Here is a 14,852-nt window from a genome sequence, read left to right on the forward strand (position 1 = left end):
TTCATTAAACAAAGAAAGAGGACAGTGGAACCAAGATCATTATGGCAGTGGGAGTTGTAAGCAGCCCAGGGTCACCACAGAGGAAGGGAGAACAGAGGAAAACACGGATTTGGCATGGAAAAACCTATCACGGGAAAAGAGGTCTGAACTTAGCTAATCCAGGGCTGCACTGTGCACTGGTGCTTGAAAAAATGCTCTGTTTCCCAACTGGCTGTGCAGAACCAAGGCAGAAGCCACCTTGAAACAGTCCTGTTTTTGTCACTGCTGAGGGATCCTGGAGATCATAGCAAACACCGCCACACTATCCCGACAGTGCCCGCTATGCTCCCTATAGTGTACTTAGCATAATGGGAGTGGAACAGGCACAGCAAAGATGGCACCCAGAGGGATTCAAGTTGGAAATAAGTGAAAGGGAGCCCAACTCTTCTCCTTTGTGTCTGGCAGCTCACATGGCCAGCTGAAGTGGGTCAGAAATCTCAACAGTCGAGGGTGAATGCTCTCAGGGATGACATCCGGGAAGTCTGTGTTTCTGGGCAGCAGAGTGTGTGGAGGATTGGCTCTCCTGCCCCACAAGTAGAATTCTTGGGAGGCTCCTGAGATTCAGACCCATGGACAGATCAGCAATTGCCAGGTCCTAGAGTTGTGTTGATCTAATCTCTTCAGAGCAGATACCACCCAACAAAGCCCCTGAGGTCTGATTAACACTAAACCCCACCCACCCCAACTCCACTCAGAACTCTGCAGCAGCCCCACCCTGGGAGTGCATCCATCTGGTATGTGCACAAAACTCCAACTTACAATACATTCCACACCGTCCTACCTTATGCCAGTGAAAAGGAAAGCTGAGAATTATTTCAACCAGCTTCTGGCTTAGGCCACTAAAGCTTGCAACTCAGAGAGTAACACGAAAAGAGGAAGGGGATAACAACCCCCAGCCCTTGCTCTCTTTCTCGGTACATAGCTCAAGAAGAAATGGAAAGAAAGACAATTGGGCGTAGACAGTGACCATCCATTCTCGTCAACTACTTTGCCCAGCTCAGTGGAGACAATTCCATCATTTTTTTTTTTTTTTTTTTTTTTTTTTTTACTGAGAATCTTTTTCTTTTCCTCTTATCTTTTCTCATGTGTCTGTGTGTGTGTGTGAGAGAGAGTTCTTGGTGCACTGATTGGTTCAGGGATATTAATACATATACACATTTGTTTCCTTTTTGTCATTTTTAGCATTTAAATTTTTTTTTTGCCTTTTCTTTTGTGGGTTAGGGTTTTTTGGTTCGATTTTTTTTTGTTTTGTTTTGTATTGTTTTCATTTGTTTCTTTTTCTTACTCTTCTGCTAACAGCCAAATTCAATAGTTTTTTTTTTCTCTCTCTTTACTTTGTTTCTCCTACTTTTTCTTTTCCTTTCTTATAACCATCACCTGCTACTTCCCCTCTATATTCTCTCTGTTCACTTTTTGAAATTGTAAACTCTTTTCTACCTTGCTAGCACATTTTCTATTCTTTTAATTTTTTTTTTTTTTTTTTTTGGCTGCAGGGAGGTGGGTGTTGGGCAGGGAGGTACAAGGGATTGAACGGAAGGGCACTTAACCACTGAGCCACATCCCAGCCCTATTTTTTATTTTATTTGGAGGCAGGGTCTCACTAAATTGTTTAGGGCCTTGCCATTGATGAGGTTGGCTTTGAACTCATGATCCTTCTGTCTCAGCCTCCAGAGTCGCTGGGATTACAGACATGCACCAACGTGCCCACTGTTAATTTCTTAATTAACTATATTTTTACCACCTTTTAGAATAGGTTGATATAATTCCTGCTCTTACCGTCGATGCTGATGAAATTATTACTGCTGTGAATGATACAGTTGACATTTAATGTTTGCTTTAAGGCCAGATCTAGTTCATTGTTATTGTTGTTTACTGTTAACATTTGTTGGTCCCACTAGTCCTGTTTTTTTGTTTTTTTTTTTTTTTTTTTTTTAATGCTACATATTGTTTGCATTGGTTGTTGCTATTGTTGGTTTCTCTCCCTTGTGTAAGGTGCTGGGAACATACAGAGACACTGCAAGTTCACAGGGTAGAGACTCTGCTGTTGAACTAAACTCAACCAAAATACAGTGCACCTTACTCCACACACAAATTAATGACCCTCAATCTTTCCTTTACTACAAAGAATAGATGAAACAAAACACAAAACTAATGACCAGGCCCCAAGTAAGCCTGGTGGGTCCCCAGGTTCCACCTATGGACATCCACTGTTACAACAAAACCAGAGAATTAACACAAAGGCTGTGGATATCACACCTATGAGGGGGTCTCCATCTAGATCTCTTTAGGACACTTTGGCAGGTGAAAACTGAGACCGAAAAAGGTCCACATATAAAAACCAAAGAATAATACCTCTAAACAGATGATGCATAGAACCCAACACAGAAATACAAATATGAAAAAAACAGAGTAACACAATACCTTCTAAAGTTTATAATTCACCAGCAATTGATCCCAAAGATATTGAATTGAGTGAAATATAAGATAAAGAATTCAAAATAATCATTGTAAAAATGATAGATGAATTCCAACTGGGCTCAGTGGTGCATGCTTATAATCCCAGCAACTCAGGAAGCTGAGACAGGAGGATCATGAGTTCAAAGCCAGCCTCAGCAATGGCAAGGCAGTAAGCAATTCAGTGAGACCCTGTCTCTAAATAAAATACAAAATAGGGCTGGGGATGTGGCTCAGTGGTCAAGGGCCCCTGAGTTCAATACTCAGTACCAAAAAAAGAAAAAAAAAAAAGATAAATGAATTCCAACAGAGAGAGCACAGAAAAACTGTATGGATTAAGGAATATAGTAAGGATATGAATGAGAAAATCAATAAGGAGATAGAAATATTACAAAAACTAACACAAGTCTTGGAAATAAAAGACACAATAAATAAAATAAAATATTCAATTGAAAGTCTCTTTAATAGAGAAGACCATGCTGAAGACATAATCTCGGAGCTGGAAGACAGAGTGGCCAGTTTTGAACATTCAGGCAGCATTATATCAAAGAAAAGAAGTAACCATGATCAGAATATACAAGAATTCTGGGGAAACATTAAAAGACCAAATTTAAGAATCATTGGAATTGAGGAAAACTGTGGGATGCAGGCTAAGGGATTGATAACTTATTAAGGGAAATAATATCAGAAAAACTTCCAAACCTTGAGAATGAGATGGACATCCAGACACAGGATGCATTCAGAACTCCAAAAAAAGAACCTCCACACTGCAAGGTATAATTAAAATGCCTAAAAAACAGAACAAGGATAGAATTTTAAAAGCTCAAGAGAAAAATGTCAGGTCACATTTAGAGGCAAGCCTATGAGAATCACTTCTGATTTCTCAGCACAAACTCTAAAAGACAGAAGGGATTGGAATGATGTGTTCCAAGTCCTGAGAGAAAATAACTGTCAAACAAGACTGCTATATACAGCAAAGATTTCATTCAAAATTGAAGAAGAAATAAAAACCTTCCAAGATAAGCAAAAACTAAAAGAATTCTCAGAACTTAACAAAATACTCCACACAGAAGAAATCAAAAACAAACCGGAGTTCACAAATAAACAAATCTCATTTGAAGAGTAGCTAAATGAATGAGAAAGAGGACTACATTAAACATTGTAAATAAATCAAAATGATGGGAATTAATATACACCTTTCTGTAATAACAGGGAATGTAAGTGGTCTCAACTCTCCAGTTTAAAGATATAGACCTAATCCCACGAGATGAAGATTTGGGTCTACTTTTTCCTCTTTTAGGTGCAGGGTCTCTGGTCTAACTTAAAGCATCTTCTCAGTAAAAGAAACAATCACTGAGGTAAAGAGAGAGCTTACATTTGGGGAGCAAATTTTTGCCACATGCATGTCAGATAGAGCACTAATCTCCAGGATATCTAAAGAACTCAAAAAACTTTACACCAAAAAAACAAACAACCCAATCAATAAATGCCCTTAGAGCTGAACAGGCACTTCTCAAAAGAAAACATATATTCGATCAACAAAGATATGAAAAAATGTTCAACATTTCTAGTAATCTGGGAAATACAAATCAAAACTAAGATTTCATTTCTCACCAGTCAGAAAGGCTGTTATCAAGAATACAGACAACAGTAAGAGTTGGTGAGGATGCGGGGGAAAGGCACATTCATACATTGCTGGTGGGACTGCAAATTGGTGCAACCAATCTGGAAAGCACCAATGAAGATTCTTTAGAAAACTTGGAATGGGGCCACCATTTTACCCAGCTATTCCACTCCTCAGCCCATCCCAAAGGACTTAAAATCAACATATTATAGTAACTCAGCCACACCTGTTTATAGCAGATCAATTCACAATAGCTAAACTGTCTAAACAACCTAGATGCCCTTCAGTAGATGAGTGAATAAAGAAACTGTGGTATACATACACAATGGAATATTGATCAGCATTAAAAGAGAATAAAATTATGGCATTTGCAGGTAGATGGATGGAGTTGGAGTATATCATGCTAAGCAAAGTAAGCCAATCCCCCCAAAAAACAAAGGCCAAGTGTTCTCTCTAATAAGTGGATGCTGATCCATAATGGGGGGGGGGCGCAGTGGGCGACAATGAGAAAAATGGAAGAATTTTGATGGGGCAAAGGGGAGGGCAGGCTGGGGAGGGGGCTTGGGTTGGGTGGAGAGATGGTGGAATGAGATGGACATCATGTACATGTATGACTACACACACAGTGCGATGCTACATTTTGTACAACCAGAGAAATGAAAAGTTGTTCTGAAATTGTGTACAATGAATCAAATGCATTCTGCTATCATATATAACTGATTTAATTAATTAATTAATTTTTAAAAATAAATAAAGATATAGGATGGCAGAATGGATTGAAAAACAGAACCCAACTATATGTTGTTTGCCAGAGATGCACCTTCAGGCAAAGATAGCCACAGGGTGAAAGTGAAAGAATGGAAACTGATGAACCATGGAAACAGGCAGGAGTAGCTATTCTCATATCTGACAAAGCACATTCAAACTAAAATTAATCAGAAGAGATAAAGAAGAGCACTTCACATTGGTAAAGGGAACAATACAACAAGAAGATATAATGATGATAAATATTTATGCCCCAAATATGGATGCAACTAGTTATATAAAAGAGACACTGTTCAAATTGAAGCCTCAGATAGACTCCAGTACAATAATACTGGATAACTTCAACACATTTCTCTCACCATTCATTTTATCATCCAGACATAAACTCTATAAAAACTCCTTGGAGCTGAAAAGTATAAATTAAATGGACTTCACAGACATCTGTAGAATATTTCACTGAACAAGAGCTGTATACCCTTTCTTCTCAGTGACTTATGAAACCTTCTCCAAAATAGAACATATTTTAGGCCACAAAGCAACTCTTTGCAATACAAAAACAAAGAAACAAACAAAACACACCGATATTATTGTATTTTATCAGATTATAATGGTATGAAATTAAAAATCACTATAACAAAATCCTACGGAAAATATATAAACACATGAAGATTGAATAATGCACTTTGGAAAGGTGAATGGGAGATGAAAGAAATCAAGGGAGAAATTTAAAAATTCTTGGATTCAAATGAAATCAATGATACAACGTCTCAGAGCCTCGGGGACACAATGAAGGCAGCTCTAAGAAGAAAGTTTATGGCTCTGAGCGCCTACATAAGAAAATCAGAAAGATCCCTGTCAACAATCTTTTGATGTATGTCAAGGTCCTTGTAAAAGAACAGACGAATTCCAAAACCAGTAGAAGGATCAAAATAACTAAGATCAAGGCCAAAAACAATGAAATTAAGAAGGAAAAAAATACAAAGGATTGTTGAAACCACGAGTTGGTACTTTGAAAAGATAAAAAATATTGATAAACTATTAGTCAAACTAACCAAAAGTAAAAGAAAGAAAACTCAAATTAGTAAATTTAGAGATAAAAAGGGAGAAATTACCACAGACATCATGGAAATACAGTGGACCATTAGGGAATATTTTGAAAATTTATACTCCAATAAATTGGAAAACCTAAAAGAAACAGACATATTTCTAAATAAATATGATCTGCCAAAACTGAATCAATTTTCTATGTCATCTATTGCTTTGGTAGTATGGCCACATTACATAGATTATCCAAAGAACTTCACCAAAAATGTTAGAACTAGTGAACAAATTCAGCAAAGTAGTAGGTTACAAAGTCAAAATACAAAAATCAATAACTTTCCTATATATCAATAAAACTTCTACTGAGAAAGAAATCAGGAAAGCAGTTCTATTCACAAAAAACCTAAAAAAAAAAAAATACATAGGAATACATCTAACCAAGGAGGTGAAAGACGTCTATAGTGAAAACTATAGAACATTGGAGAAAGAAGTTGAAGAAGTCCTCAGAAAATAAAAAAAACCTTCCATCTTCATGGATAGGCAGAATTATTATCCTTAATGTGGCCATACAACCAAAGCAATATACAGATTCCATGCAATTACCACTAAAATACAAATTAAATTCTTCACAGAACCAGAAAAACAGTTCTAAAACTCATCTGGAAAAAAAAAGAGACCAGAATAGCCACAGCAAACCTTAGTGAGAAAAACAAAGCAGGATGCATCACATAACTGGACCTCAAATTATACTACAGAGCTATAGTAACAAAACCTGCATGTCACTGGCATAGAACAGACACATAGACCAACAGTACAGAATAGAAGACTAGAGACAAACCCACACATCTACAGTCACCTGATCTTTGATAAAGGTGCCAAAGGATACATTGGAGAAAAGACAGCCTTTTTAACAAGTGGTGTGGGGAAAACTAGTTATCCAGATGTAGAAAAATGAGACTAGACCATTATCTCTCACCCTGTACAAAAATCAACTCAAAATGGATCAAAGATCTAGGTATTAGGCCAGAAAATATGCAACCCCTAGAGGAAAACATAGGATCAGCACTGCATCATATAGGCACAGGCAACAATTTCTTCAATAGATTGCTCAGGAAATAATGCCAAGAGTTTATAAATTGAATGACATCAAATTAAAAAGCATCTGCACAGCAAAGGAAATAATTAGAAATGTGAAGAAAGAACATATAGAATGGGAGAAAATATTTGCTAGCTACTCCTTTGTCAAAGGATCAATATCTAGAATATATAAAGAATAAAAGAAACTTTACAACAAAAAATTTAAAACCCCAAATAATAAATGGGCAAATGAATTAAACAAACATTTCCCAAAAGAAGAAATACAAGTGGCCAACAAATATATGGAAAAATGTTGAACATCGTTAGCAATTGGGCAAATAAAAATCAAAACTACACTGAGATTTCGTCTCACACCAGGCAGAATGGCAGTCATCATGAATACAAATAATAATAAGTTCTGGAGAGGATGTGGAGAAAAAGGAACACTTCTTTAGTGTTGGTGGGATTGTAAACTAGTACAATCGCTATGGAAATAAGTATGAGGCTTCCTCAAAGGACTAGGATCTAATTCCCACACCTCATACAAAATTAGCTCAAAATAGATAATGAACTTAAATGTAAAATATAAAATTTCATCAAAATATAGGCCAAAATCCGAGATTTAGGGCTAGGAAAAGAGTTCTTAGATTTGATATTAAAAGTTTGGTGCATAAAAGGAAAAGATGATAGTTAGGACTTAATAAAGATTAAAAATTTTGACTCTACAAAAGCCCTTCTTAGGGAAAGAGAAGAAAAGATATGGAGTGGGAGAAAACATTTTCAGACCAAATATCCAATAAAGGACTATTATGTAGACTATCTTAGGATCATTCAAAATTGAAAAATAAGAAAAAGAGCATTCCAGTGTGACCATGGGCAGAAGACATGAATAGACATTTCACTGATGAAAACACGCAGATGACAATATCACAAGAAGAGTTGTTCAGCATCATCAGCCATGAGAGCAAGGAAAATAAGACCTCGGTGAGATGTCACCACATACCTATCAGAAAGGCTTTGTCAAAAGTCACATCACCAAATGCTGGTGATAGTGGAGAGAAACTGGATGACTCATATTTTGCTGATGGGAATGTAAATAGTTATCTACTCTGAAAATGACTTGGAAGTTTCTTGAAAAGCTAAACATGTAACTAACCATATGACCCAGCAATTACACTTCTGGGAACTTTATTCCAGAGAAATGAAGACAAATATTCACATAAAAACCTCTGCACTAATGATCATAGCATCTTCACTGAAAACAGCCCAAACCCCAAAAGAAACCATGTGTCCTTCAATGTGTGAACGGCTGAGCAAACTGTGGTACCTTCATGCCACAGAATAACAGCAGTAAAAAAGAGGGCTGGGGTTGTGGCTCCTTGGTACAGCACTTGCCCAGAATGTGTGAGGCACTGGGTTGGATTCTCAGCACTGCATTTAAATAAATGAATAAAATAAAGGTCCATCAACATCTAAGAAAAATATTTTTAAAAAACTAGTATGTCACTCTATATAGTATCTTCAGCATTGACATTATTTGGGTAACACCTTGAACTTGGTAAGAGCTTCTCTGAAAACCACTCACTGACACTATTAATCAAGTATAAGATACTAAATGTAAGGGAAAGAATACATATTTTTTTTAAAAAAGGAGTGGCCAATCAGTATACACAAGAACCTGGATGCATCCAAAGAATTATGCTGAGTGGTAAAAAAAAAGAGAGTCCCCATAAATTTAAAATAATAAAAATAATAAGCCAATCACAAAAGGTATGCAATTCAATTTTACAAATGTCAAATTTTAGAAATGGAGAGTAGATCAGAGGTTGCCAAGTGCATATAAAATGATAACATGAGGGATATTTGTGGTGTTGAAAATGGTCTGTTTCTTAACTTTAGAGTTCTGCAAAATATTGCCAATGGGGAAACTGGGTAAGGGATACCTGGAATCTCATTATCAGTCTTTACTATTGCATGAATATATGTGACCTCCAAATACAAGTTTAAAGTAAAAAAGTCTGCATATGGCATCATCCCATTTATAGGACATTCTTGAAAAGAACACAATGTAGATGTAGCACAAATCCAGCAGTTAGGAGTGGGTGAGGTGTGGAGACAGTGTGAGGGAGTTTTTCTGGTATGATAGAACTATTCTCTATCTTCTTTTTGTGGCAATAGTTACATGAATCTATACATGTATTAAAATTCAAAGACCCTTACACCAAAAAGAGAGGCCATTTTAATGTACAATCACTAAAAATAAAGAGATACTAATAACATATGCATCTCAATTGTTTTTTTATAGAGTTTGTGCCCGTTTGGTTGGATAATAACCAAACACCAGTTTACAGTTCTTTGTCTCTTTATAGGTCTGGAAGACGTGCAGTGCAGTGCATGGAGTCAAGTATAAAATTTGAAATTGAAAAATTTGGTATTATATCTTGGTTCCACCGTTCGCTAAGTATGTACTCCTGTCAATCTTCATTGCTTTCATCCATCAAGTGGGAAAACTGGCCACTTCCTAAGCACTGTTTGGTGGCTTAAATGAAATGAGAGATCAAGAGTTGTTGCAGGAGATCTGCAGATCCATAAGGATGCTAAGTATTTTCTACAGAAAATAAATTGTGTTTTAGTTGACTATTTTTGAATGTACTTAAACATGATTTTGATCAACGATATAAGTAATATAAGGTTAACTAACTTTATGTTTGTATGTATTTTTTTTTCAAGTCAACAGCTTTTATTATCATCTGTACACTTCAAAGAAAAAGGAATGCTTCAAATGGGCCAGGGGACTAGGATAAGAAATGCAGGTTTGTGCACCTCACTCCACGTAAACATGGCGGTAATGCTATCCCCACACCAGGTGCAACAGCTGCACTCATCAGAGGCCCCTTTGCAGACAGACCCCTAGGCACACCCGGCACAGCCTGTGGGGCAGCAGGAGCAGCAGCTCTTCTTGCAGGAGAAGCATCTGCACTCTTTGCATGTGCAACAGCCAGAGCAGGTGCAGCAGCCACCAGTAGCCCGGGAGCAATTGGGGTTCCTTTACAAGCAAAGCAAGTTAAGGTCTCAGGCAAAAGGTGAAGAGGCAGAGGAGCTGCTGGAAAGCATGTTCATTTTTTATGTATTTTCACTCCATGAAAACTGAAAATAAAATTGGGAGGATCTGTATTTGCAAGTAGAAAGCATAAAGAATCTTTATATGTGAAGATACTAGAAGTCGGCGAGATGGCGTCTGGGTCATCAGGCAGCAGCTTAGTGCTTGGCACTGCTGTTGGCAGCAGCAGAGTGGCAGCAGTAGGAATACTAGTGGGGATGGCTGTCATCATTGTCATGTGTTTGACCTGCTTTTTATTTTAATTTTTGTGATACTCTACCACTAAACTACATCCCAAGCCCTTTTTATTTTTTATTTTGAGATAGGATCTTGCTAAATTGCTGAGGCTGGCCTTGAACTTGCAGTCCTCCTGCCTCGGTCTCCCGATTCTCTAGGATTACAGGCATGTGCTACTGTGCAGCTTGTTATGGGCCAGGTTATATGAGCAATGACCAAACAGATTCCATTTTACCCTGAGACTCCATGTCATGTAAGAAATGCACATCCGTGGGAACACCCCACCTCTGTACCCATCAAGAGTGGCTTAGCATAGCATGTTTGGCAACACAAAATGGCAATTCTTTTTTTTATGCATATCTTTATTTTATTCATTTATTTATTTTTACGTGGTGCTGAGGATGGAACCCAGTGCCTCACACGTGCTAGGCAAGTGCTCTATCACTGAGCTACTACCCCAGCCCCAAATGACAATTCTTATACAATATAAAATTGTTCTGTTTCTGGTTCCCATTTTTCTTGATCGCTGAACCCTGTCAGAGAACGACTGTCTAGACGTTAGTGACCATTCTTTAACTTATACTCAACTAGGGTCACCTTGACCCACTTGCCCTTTTGCTTATGATTTTAGATCTCATGACGTTTGTTTATGGTTTTGAATCACAGCAACAGCCACTCATGATTAATGTGGTTTTGGACTATACTCAAACCCTGTGAGGGGGTCAAAGGATGTAGACTTGCAGCCTGCCCCTTGGCCCACCAGCTGGTGGATCTGGAGTGCCAGCTGAATAGTTTCCACCTCCTGCTTTAAGATGAACTCTGTGATCTATTGCAATCTCACTATAACAAGCTCACATGCATTATTTTACTTGACCTTCACAGTGGCCTGTGGGGGGAAAATGGCAGCGATCATAGGCCTCATGTTATGGGGAAACATGAGGAGTCAGAGAGGATAAGTCTTTTGCCAAGATCTTATAGTTGGAAGTTTTCCTATCTGGAAGGAGAAGTAGGCCTTCCAACTCTGAAAGTAAGACTTCGAGAAGCCAGGGAGGGTGGCAATCTACTATTCGAGAGCTGTTTTCTTCATGTCTAGAGAAAGAAGCACTTCTCAAGTAATGAGCCCTCAGTGGTCTCGCAACGTTGCTGAGCAGTAGAGTCGGTGACGTTCTGGGGTACGCACTGTCTGCTGAATTCAGCTTGGGCCAGTAAAGCTACTCTCTAGAAAACAGTCAGCCCAGACTTAAGACTGCCTTTGCGAGAAACCCATCTCCTTGGGGCTTCTCTGGAAGGTTGTCTAGGCCCTTCGGTGGGGGGCTATAATAGCCAGACTTGAGGGAAACATAGCTCTCCAGAAAGGACACTGCTATTGGGGCAGGGCTTCTGGTCCCAGGGAAAGATCTGTGCCTGGTTCCATCACCTCAAGTGAAATGCACCCATTGGGCTTGCTCTCGGGGCCCCTCCAGCTCCTATGTTTTGTAATTCTGACACCTGATACCATTGAGGCCTGCAGCTGTCCAGGGGCCCCTGTAAGCCCCCCATGGGTAGGGCTGCGGCCGGCCACCTGCTCTGTGCTCAAAGACAAGTGAAGGCACAGCCCGGGCAGAGGGAGTACCAGAGGGAATGCCGTGTCATCTGATCCATAGCTGTTTAATCCTTTGACAATGCACTCTGGGGACATGTCCGTGAAGGACGTCACCGAGGTGGGGGAAGAATACGGCCTGTTGTCTGGGTCCAGGACACAAAGGGCGGTCTGTATGCACGTGGGCACTCCCGACCCGGGCTGGATCAGCTGCTCTTGTTTCCTCTTCTCCGTCACAATACAACTACAGAGCTGCAGTCTGCCCTTCAACCCCCGTCCCAGGAGAACTGGGCAACAGGAATTTTGCCCACTGGGTGCCCGCTGGCTGAGCATGGCCAGCAATGCCAGCCTCCCGGCCCACTTGGCTCCTGGTGAGTCTTAGAATTTCAATAGCCTGCTTTCCCCTGCCCTCATTTGCTGCCCTCTCGTCTCCCCTTTCTCTCGCCCTCCCAGGCACACGTGTGAGTGTCAGATCCAGGGTGATCTGGCCCCTGCAGATCACCAGGGAGCCAAGCCTGAAAGTTTGAGGGATTACCCACTAGGCGGTGGCCAGTCACGGCTCAAAAACACTTTCCTCAGGCGGCGGAGCAGCAGCCGCCCTGGCCCGCCACCCCGATCCTAGGAATCCAGGCCAGGGATATTCTACTAAATAGTCCTAAAGGAGCCAGTGTGATATCAGAAGGCCTGGGACTGCAATGTTCTGCATTACAGAAGTAGAACAGGCAACGCGGTTCTTACCCCTGTGATTTAAAGTGGGGATAATAGTTCTTACCCCACAGGGCTGTGGAGAGCCTCAGGCAGCGCTCAGCAAGGGCAAGACGTTTGGAAACCCCGACACAGCTCGAACTCCGTGCATCAGCCACTGACACTGTGCATTTGTTTACCAAATATTGAGTGCCTTCCATGTGTCAGACACTGTGCTGGACCCTTGGGACACATCAGGAAACAAAACAGACAAAACTCCCTGCTATGACACAAGGTAACTTCCAATGGGGGAGACGGGCCAAAAGCAATAAATGTGTTAAATCAGGAGGGCATATCATCTCTTGGAAGGTGAACAGGGCTTGGGGGAGAGTCCAACAGGGTAAGAGGAACCAAAGGTGGGAGGGAAGCGAAAGGGGTCAGGTATGTCATGCCCTTGTGACAGTTTGCTAAGGCTGCCTACCAAAGCACCATAAACCCCAGGGCTTCAATTATAGGAACGGGTTGAGTTCTAGCAACTGGCGCTCCTTCTAAGGTATCAGGTCCCTGAATCCCCCCAAAGGCTTCTTTTCCTAATTCCTCTGCAGGAAGGTGTGATCTGAATGCCCTTCTTTTTTTTTTTTTTTTTTTCACCCCCCCATCCACGGATTGCCAGCTTCCCTGGCTGGGCTCCCAGAGGCTTTTCCTGCCTGTCACCTGTCCCTTTTTTCTTTCATCACCCCGGGCTCCTCAGGCCTCAGAGATTCCTTGTCTTATCCCGGCTTATCTGCAGCATTCCTGGTGGGTCAGTGTGCATCTTACAGCCCCGCTCCGTCCTCCCCTGGGATTCGGGGACATTTCTGTTGGTTGCCTTATCTCTATCCTCCTGACCTCAGAGGCCCTTTTCTGCCTTGGGGTTTGTTCCATCTAAGTTGCTTGGCTCTGCCTTGGACTCAGCGAAGCCCAGCCCACTCCTTCTCTGGATGGGGGTCTGTAGAAGAATCACTTCTAAAAATCCACCCAGTTGTTGTAAAAAACCAATAATAACGCCCAGGGTTAGTGATGGTACCCCTGTGCCTAGTCATCGTGCACAGTGTTATATTTATTTAGGAAGGAAACTGGCAATGCATATAAAGTGTGGGGAGATCTAAGTGTGCTTATGCCTTTGGGTATATGGGCCAGGCATCATTAAGTTCTTTATATTTATTATTTCACATTTGAGAATTTAGCTTAAGAAAATAAACCTGAGTAAGAAAAAATGTCTCCGAAGAATGAAAACATACATCATAGAAATTTGTAATACGGCACTTTACAGCGGCAGCGATATTAGTCAACATTTGTCAGTTATTTATTACGTGCCAGGCATCATTAGGTTCTTTATATTTATGATTTCATCTAATTCTCACCACATCTCTATGAGATAGGAACAATAATTATCAGGTGGGAGTTGGAATTATCATATAATTCATGTAATTTCCTCCAGGCTCTTAGTAAGCGGGAGGGATGCTGAAGGTGGGACGGTGTGGGCTGGGGACTGCTCTGCAGCTAAAAGTTAATTCCCTTGATCTTGTACACAACCATTTCCTGCTCCCCTCCAGGTCATTAGAACACAACAGTATATATGCTATAGCATAGCCAGTCAATCACAGAATCACCACTGAGCAATGCTCCCTGTCTTCCTTATAAAGTGGCATTTGCCAGGAATGGTGGTGCATGCCTGTAATCCCAGTGGCTTGGGAGGCTGAGTCAGGAGGATCATGAGTTCAAAGCCAGTCTCAGCAACTTCGTGAGGCCCCAAGCAACTCAGTGAGACCCTGTATCTAAATAAAATATAAAAAGGGGCTAAGTGGTTAAGCACCCCTGGGTTCAATCCCTGATACCAAAAGAAGAGTTGGGTTTGTGAATGTGACAGGCTTTAAGCATATTGGTTTAATTTTTGTAGTTGAAAACTTGGGGGAGGAAATTTCACTCATTCCATTTCCTCATTCAAACCTTCAAGATCTTCGGGAACTGCATCCTTTCCTCTAACAGAGTAACACTCCCTCTAGTTCTTTTACTGCAAATCCCATAAGACAAGCTCTAAGTTTTCACTCCTGATGTTGTGTAGCTCAGGGCCAAGCAGGGCAGTGCCAAGGGACACTGTCTAGGGTAGGATAATTGTGCTAAAACTCTTCTAATTCCCACCATCTTGGTGCATGCCTCTAATCCCACCAGATCAGGAGGCCAAGGCAGGAGGATGCAAGTTCAAAGCCAGC

General features: G+C 40.5%; 1 pseudogene; it reads right to left on the reverse strand.

Moving 5' to 3' along the window:
- Positions 1 to 9,778: 9,778 nt before the first annotated feature.
- Positions 9,779 to 12,015, reverse strand: LOC143404086 (metallothionein-1E pseudogene; annotated as a pseudogene).
- Between the last annotated feature and the right edge of the window lie 2,837 nt (positions 12,016 to 14,852).

Source organism: Callospermophilus lateralis, chromosome 7, assembly GCF_048772815.1.
Source record: "Callospermophilus lateralis isolate mCalLat2 chromosome 7, mCalLat2.hap1, whole genome shotgun sequence".
In the NCBI taxonomy this organism is placed as follows: Eukaryota; Metazoa; Chordata; class Mammalia; order Rodentia; family Sciuridae; genus Callospermophilus; species Callospermophilus lateralis.